Genomic DNA, 7,822 nt, shown 5'->3' with positions numbered 1-7,822 from the left:
TCATCACAGGAATGCAAGTATCTGACAATGAATGAGGCCTGTCTCTTCCTCCTGGAACATCTTTTCCTCTGATGTCCTATTTCCCCTTCTGTTTCCACCAGCTGCTAGCTGCAGTCTGCGGCTGAGAGATCTGGAATGAAATTTTTGGGATAGTGGGAGGACCGTCAAGGATGCAGGGTTGAATTTGCACCTGATTTCTGGTTGGGTGGAATTTTGCCTGATACTGAGTCAGGTCTTCAGATTTCAGGCCAGGTCTTATATAGCCAGGATTGATTTAAGGCCCAAGTAAATGTAGACTGTTGATTCTTGAGGACTAAATCACCTGGTTTTCCCACTCCCTTCTTCATCACCCTGACTTGCTGTCTTTGCTCACCTCTCCCTGACCCCCAAGCTCCACTGAACTTTGTACATATCCGTAATTTCTTTATATTAATGTCTGTCTCCCCCTCTACACTGTAAGCTTACTGTGGGCAGGGAATGTGTCTGTTATACTGTTGTGTTGTACTTTCCCAAGTGCTTATATGGTGCCCTGCCCATGGTAAGTGTTCAGTAAATGCAATTGATTGATTGGTGAACCAATAAACCAAAACCAATCAAAATATCAGATTGCAGCTCCCTCTCAATTATTTGTGGTATTGTGTCCCCGATAACTGCAATCCACAGATAATCCAAAATCCTAATTCTAGACAACCTTCCTCACCCATGGGGCTATCATGAGGCTCACTAGCAAGTAGCAACATTGATTGGTTTGAGTTTCTGCTCCTCTCCCTTCTTTTTAACCATTCTTGGATGTAGAAGCCAGGCTGCTTATTAATATTATTATTGTCATAATCATCATCATTGTTATTATTACTAAGAACTAGGTTAGATTCAGGGTTTGCCCCAAATGGGACTCACAATTTATCTTATCCTCATTTTGCAGGAGAGAAAACTGTGGCCCAGGGAGGTTAAGTGAGTTGCCCAGAGTCACACAGCAGGCTGGTGTATGAACTGGAACTAGCATCTGGGTCTCTTGATTTACAGGTCTTGTGCTCTTAGTACTAGACCATAAAATACTTAGCCCCTGAACTACAGAGTGGGCTGTCTGGGCTTTTAATCAATTAATCAATCAATGGTATTAAGCACTTATCATGTACCGGGCACTGTACTAAGTGCTTGGGGGAGTAGGACACAATAGAGTTGGTAAAAAATGGTAAAAATAGAGTAGGCAAAAACTCCTCACTCTCGGCTTCAAGGCTCTCCATCACCTCGCCGCCCCCCCCCCAATCAATCAATCAATCAATCGTATTTACTGAGTGCTTACTGTGTGCAGAGCACTGTACTAAGCGCTTGGGAAGTACAAGTTGGCAACATATAGAGACGGTCCCTCCCCAACAGTGGGCTCACAGTCTAGAAGGGACTGTGGCTCACATAGGGCTCATACTCTTAATCTCCATTTTACAGATGAGGGAACCGAGGCCCAGAGAAGTGAAGTGACTTGTCCAAGGTCACACAGCCAACAAGAACCCCCACCTCTCCTCCCTTCTCTCCTTCTCCAGCCCAGCCTGCGCCCTCCATTCCTCTGCTTAACCTCCTCACTGTGCCTCGTTCTTGCCTGTCCCGCCATCGACCCCCAGCCCACGTCCTCCCTCTGGCCTGGAATGCCCTCCCTCCGCAAATCTGCCAAGCTAGCTCTCTTCCTCCCTTCAAAGCCCTACTGAGAGCTCACCTCCTCCAGGAGGCCATCCCAAACTGAGCCCCCTCCTTCCTCTCCCCCTCCTCCCCATCCCCCCTGCCTTACCTCCTTCCCCTCCCCACAGCACCTGTATATATATTTGTACATATTTATTACTCTATTTTACTGGTACATATTTACTATTCTATTTATTTTATTTTGTTAATATGTTTTGTTTCGTTGTCTGTCTCCCCCTTCTAGACTGTGAGCCCGCGGTTGGGTAGGGACCATCTCTATATGTTGCCAACTTGTACTTCCCAAACACTTAGTACAGTGCTCTGCACACAGTAAGTGCTCAATAAATACGATTGAATGAATGAATGGTAGACACATTCCTTGCATACAAGAAGTTTACAATCTAGAGGGGGAGACAGATATTAATGCAAGGGCAGGGAACATTTCTGCTAATTTTTTTTGCACTCTGCCAGGTGCTTAATACAGTGCTCTATTCTAGTAAGCCCTCAATAAATATGGTTGATAAATAAATTAGAGATAGGTACATAAGTGCTGTGGGGCTGAAGATGGACTAAAAACCAGTGCCCAAAGTCTTTCCAGACTAGCCTCAGATAACACACCATCTCAGGGTTCTTATTTTTCTCAAGTATTTTTTCTTTATCCGTGCTTGCTACGCTTTTCATCCTATGTTTTCATACTCTTTTGCAGTGGGCACTAAACATAACCAAGCTGCCAGGTGGGACACTTGCCTGTTGCCACTTCCTGCCTTCTCTGAGGCTAATTCTGAATTCTTTCCATATTGCCTCACTTCTGTGGAGCTGTTTCCAACTAAGCTTTGTTCTTTGTTCTCCTCAAGGTATAGTCCCCAAGGGACAGTTACAGGTACCCAGGGTTCTTCCTGCCTTCAGGAAGAACTGGAGCCTTTTTATTTGGAGAGCAGGATTTCCAAGATCCATGGAACAAAACCTTAGTTCTTGAAACCCATTAGCTTTTCCAGTCTCCCCCAGCTTAATAAGGACATGCTTACACTTGAGTATCCCCCCTTCTCTGTTTCTCTCTTTCTCTTTCTCTCTCTCTCTCTCTCTCTCTCTCACACACACACACACACACACACACACACACACCACACACCACACACACACCACACACATACCCCAAGTAAAGGCCCCTTGAAGGACAAATCACTCAGGCCTACCCTATTCTCAGTTTCTGCTCCTACTTTCCCTACAGCATTCGTTTCTCAAATCCATGCATGCAGGAAATTTGAAAAAAAAAAAAAAACAACAGAAAAAAATCCAGTTTTCCTTAGCTGGGACTCATCCCAATTTGACACAAGGCAGGAAAAGTCAGAAATCAGGAACTCTGGTTCTGCACGCATTAAGTGGTTTTTTATGGCATCTGTTCAGCACTTTCTAAGACCCAGGCACTGTGCTCAGCAGTAGGATAAACAGACACAGGTTAAACATAGCCCATGTCCCACGTGGGGCTCAGTCATAATTCCCATTTCACAGATGAGGGGACTGAGGCACAGAGAAGTGAAATGGCTTGCTCAAGGTATCACAGCAGACAAGTGGAGGAGCTGGGATTGGAACCCAAGTCCTCCTGACTCCTAAACCCATGCTCTATCCATTAGGTTACACTGCTTCTTGAATACCATTAAGTAAATACCATTGATTTATTGATTGAACTGGGTCCGTGCTGTTGACTTCCACTGCTGTCTCTCTTTAAGTGAGATAGCCAAGAGGGGGTCCACCCCACCACCCTAAAAGCCTGTCAGCCTGTCAATACCTGTCAGTGTGGCTTAGTGGAAAGAGCCTGGGCTTAGGAGTTAGAGGTCATGTGTTCAAATCCCAGCTCTGCCACTTGCCAGCTGTGTGACTTTGGGCAAGTCACTTAACTTCTCTGTGTCTCAGTTACCTCATCTGTAAAATGGGGGTTAAGACTTTGAGCCCCACCTGGGATAGCCTGGTAACCTTGTATCTACCCCAGTGCTCAGAACTGTGCTTGGCACATGGTAAGTGCTTAATAAATACCATTATTATTATTATTACTTGGACTACAAACCTCTGCACACAGTAAGCGCTCGGTAAATACGACAATGAATGAATGAATGAATGAAACCCCATGTGGGACAGGGACTGCATCCCACCCTGATTGACTTATGTCAAGCTCCACTCCAGTGCTTGACACATAATAAATGTTTAACAAATGCCATAAAACACTTATTTATCATATAAATAAATCATATTGATTGATCATACCCCTGGGGACCATTGAGCTTCCTCCTTCCAGAAAGCAAAGACTGCAGAAAATCTTGGATTCTTAAGCAAGCATTGGCAGAGACAAAGGTTTGGAATGACTCTGCAAATCGAGGACTTTAAGTAAAAATTGGTAAAGGAGAGGTTTTGGCTTTTTGTTCTGCTCAGATTCTAAAATGTGGTCCAAGGCCAGATTTGTATCCTAGTTTTATGTCTCAAATATGGACTTTCTCATGGTGGGGGCAGAGAGCAGGCTCTGGGATTTATGCCCTTGGCTTGAAAGATTTCTCTGCTTTGGTTGCATGTGGTCAGAGCATATGGTCATACCCCATCTTTCATGTCCTTTTCAGAAGGGCAGGAGCAAAGGGGGATATAATTTTAACGGTTCTAAAATGATTCAGTGATCCGAAGAATCAATCAGTCCATGTAAGCTCACTGAAGGCAGGAAATGTGTCAGTTATATTGTACTTTCCCAAGAGTTTAGTACAGTGATCTGCACACAGTAAGTGCCCAATAAATATGATTGGCTGGTATTTATTGAAGACTTATTGGGTGCAGAGTACTGTACTAAATGCTGGGGAAAATACAAAAAATTAGAGGTGATAGATACAGTGAATCAATCAATGGTATTTACTGAGCACTTACTATGTGAAGAACACTGTACTAAGTGCTTGGGAAAGTAGAACAGAGTTGGAAGACACATTTCCTGTCCGCACGACTTTACTGTCTAGAGGGGGAAGCCCTGTCCTCAAGAGGCTTTACCACAGCTAATGTGTTCATGTTAGCATCTACCTGGGAATTCTTCCATTTGGGCTCTGAGGAGGAGCCCCATGGAGCCCTCTCCTCTCTTGGAGGAAGAATGGACCCTGGAACCGCAAAGGAAATTCCGATTCCGGGCCAGAAATGGCTTAACCTCCTTCCATTCAGTGTAATCTCAAGAGGTTGGCATTATCAATTAATAATATTTATAAAGTGCTTATTCTCTGCTGAGCACTGTTCTAAGCACTTGAGAATACAACATAATAGAATTGGTAGACGTGTTCTCTCCACACAATGAGTTTACAGTTTAGTGAAGGATATAGACATTAATATAAATAAATTACAGATATGTACATAAGTGCTGTGGAGCTGGAAGTGGGGGCAGAGAATGTGTCTACCAACTCTGTTGTACTGTACTCTCCTAAGCGCTTAGTACAGTAGTCTACACACAGTAAGTGCTCTGGATCAACTTCTGCAAGTTGGGATAGTTCCTATGGAAGAGGAAGAAAAGAAGGCAAGACTTGCTGGAGGCTGGGTGTTCATGAAATGTCTGGAGGCCAAGGATTTCCCAAAAAGGAAATAATTTAGCACAAGGTTGTTTCTCTAGGCATGCCTGTTTTTTTACTGTTTTTTTTTTATCGTGCTTGTCAAGTGATTATGCCAGGCACTGTCTTAAGCACTGGGATAGATACAAGGTCATCAGGTTTGACACAGCCCATATGGAGCTCAAAGTCTTAATCCCCATTTCATAGATGAGGGAACTGAGGCACAGAGAAGTGACCTTGGGCAAGTCACACAGCAGGCAAGTAGCAGAGGCGGTATGAAAACCCAGATCCTTCTGAGTCCCGGGACCATGTTCTTTCCATTAGACCATGTTGCTTCTTCTCTGATCCCCTTGGCATTCTCCTGAATAGTCCCAACTCATTTCTGTTGGTCCCTTAACTAGGTCTTGGACTCACACCTCAGTACTCTGGCTCAGTGGAAAGAGCCCGGGCTTAGGAGTCAGAGGTCATGGGTTCAAATCCCGGCTTCACCACTTGCCAGCTGTGTTACTTTGGTCAAGTCACTTCACTTCTCTGTGCCTCAGTTACCTCATCTGTAAAATGGGGATGAAGATTGTGAGCCCCACATGGAACAATCTGATCACCTTGTATCCTCCCCAGTGCTTAGAACAGTGCTTTGCACATAGTAAGCGCTTAACAAATGCCATTATTATTATTATTATTATTATTACTCTCTCCCTCTGTCGGTCCCAGGCTCTTCCTGGGCAGGAAGCCGGGAGCGGATTTTTTCACTGGGTGATGAATTAGCTCCAATGGAATTCAAACCATCTAGTTGTTTTGGTATTTCTTATCAGGAGTACTGAATTTTCCTCAGGAGTCTTCAAGGGGTGAGGAGAAGGTTGGGGCAGGAGGTGAAAGGGCAGCTTCTGGAAAGGAGATTTAGCGAGAATCAGGAAACAATCAGTGAAAATGGACTTGGTTGTTCAAGGCTGTCACTTCTTCAAATTTTCACTTCTTGTAAGGCACTAAGTGCTAAAGCAGTAGTAATGGTATTTAGCACTCACTGCATGCAGAGCACTGTACTAACGTATGGGAAAGAATGCACAAGAGGGAATTAGACATGGACCCTGTCCCTCAGGGAGCTGGAAGATATAAATCAAAAGCCCCCGTGGGAGCCACAAAGAGGAAATCTCCTCCCACCCTACTTTCATCCCTTTTCATACCCTCCTTTTAAAGCAGATATGCTTTTCTAAACATCATGAGTTCAATGGTGGTATTTCTGAATGACTTGATATAAGTATGTACCGTATACACAAGCACAGTCATAAATGTGCTCTTTGTGCTCTTTGTGCTCTTTATTTATTTATTATTTTACCTGTACATATCTATTCTATTTATTTTATTTTGTTAGTATGTTTGGTTTTGTTCTCTGTCTCCCCCTTTTAGACTGTGAGCCTACTGTTGGGTAGGGACTGTCTCTATATGTTGCCAACTTGTACTTCCCAAGCGCTTAGTACAGTGCTCTGCACACAGTAAGCACTCAATAAATACAATTGATTGTGCTAGAAAAGTCTGCATAGTTTGCCAGGTAGATAAGTGCCCTTTTTATGGTGGGTACAAAGTCGGTCAACCAGTCAATCATATTTATTGAGTGCTTACTGTGTACTGAGCACTGTACTAATTGCTGGGGAGAATACAGTATGACACATTCCCTGCCCACAACAAGTGTAAAGTCTAGAGAGGAAGACAAACAGGAATATAAATATAATTACAGATAGGTACATAAGTGCTATGGGGTTAAGAGGGGGAAATGAATAAAGGGAGCAAGTCAAGGTGGCGTAGAAAGAAGTTGAAGAGGATAGGACAGCTTAGGGACGACCTCTTGGAGGAGGTGTGCCATCAATAAGGATTTGAAGGTAGGGAGAGACATTTTCTGTTGGATATGAAGAGGGAGGGCAGTCCAGGACAGAGGAAGGGTGTGGACAAGAGATTGGTGATGAGATAGATGAGCTTGAGGTACAATGAGAAGGTTGTCATTAGAGATGCGAAGTGAGAGGGCTGGGTTGTAGTATGAAGCCAATGAGGTGAGGCAGGAGGGGACAAGGTGATTGAGTTGCTTTAAACCCAATGGTAAGGTGTCTCTGTTTTTGATGCAGAGGTGGATGGGCAACCACTGGAGGTTCTTAAGCAGTTGGGAAATATGGACTGAACATTTTTGTAGAAAAAGAATCTGGGTGGCAGAGTGAAGTATGGGCTGGAGTGGGGAGAAAGGAGGCAGGTAGGTCAGCAAGGAAGCTGATACAAGTGGGATAGGATAAGTACTTGTATTAAATACATACGATTGAATGAATTAATTAACATTGTAGCTGTTTGGATGGAGAGGAAAGGGTGGAGTTTAGCAATTTGTGAATAAAGAGGATTTAGTGATGGATGGGAGAGAGCAGTATGATGGGGCAGGGAAGAGATGGATGGGAGAATTCCACCCACAGTCCTTCCTTTCCTTCTCCCTTCCCCACTTCCGGCCCAGTGACTCCATAGTTACTAGTTTCTACTTTTATTACCTGGGTCTCCCACATAAATTACCTACAACAGGATCTGGGTAATTAAACAGAATACTCTATCCTATGAATCAG

Source organism: Tachyglossus aculeatus, chromosome 17 (assembly GCF_015852505.1).
Source record: "Tachyglossus aculeatus isolate mTacAcu1 chromosome 17, mTacAcu1.pri, whole genome shotgun sequence".
NCBI classification, from domain to species: Eukaryota; Metazoa; Chordata; class Mammalia; order Monotremata; family Tachyglossidae; genus Tachyglossus; species Tachyglossus aculeatus.
This window is presented reverse-complemented; position numbering follows the sequence as displayed.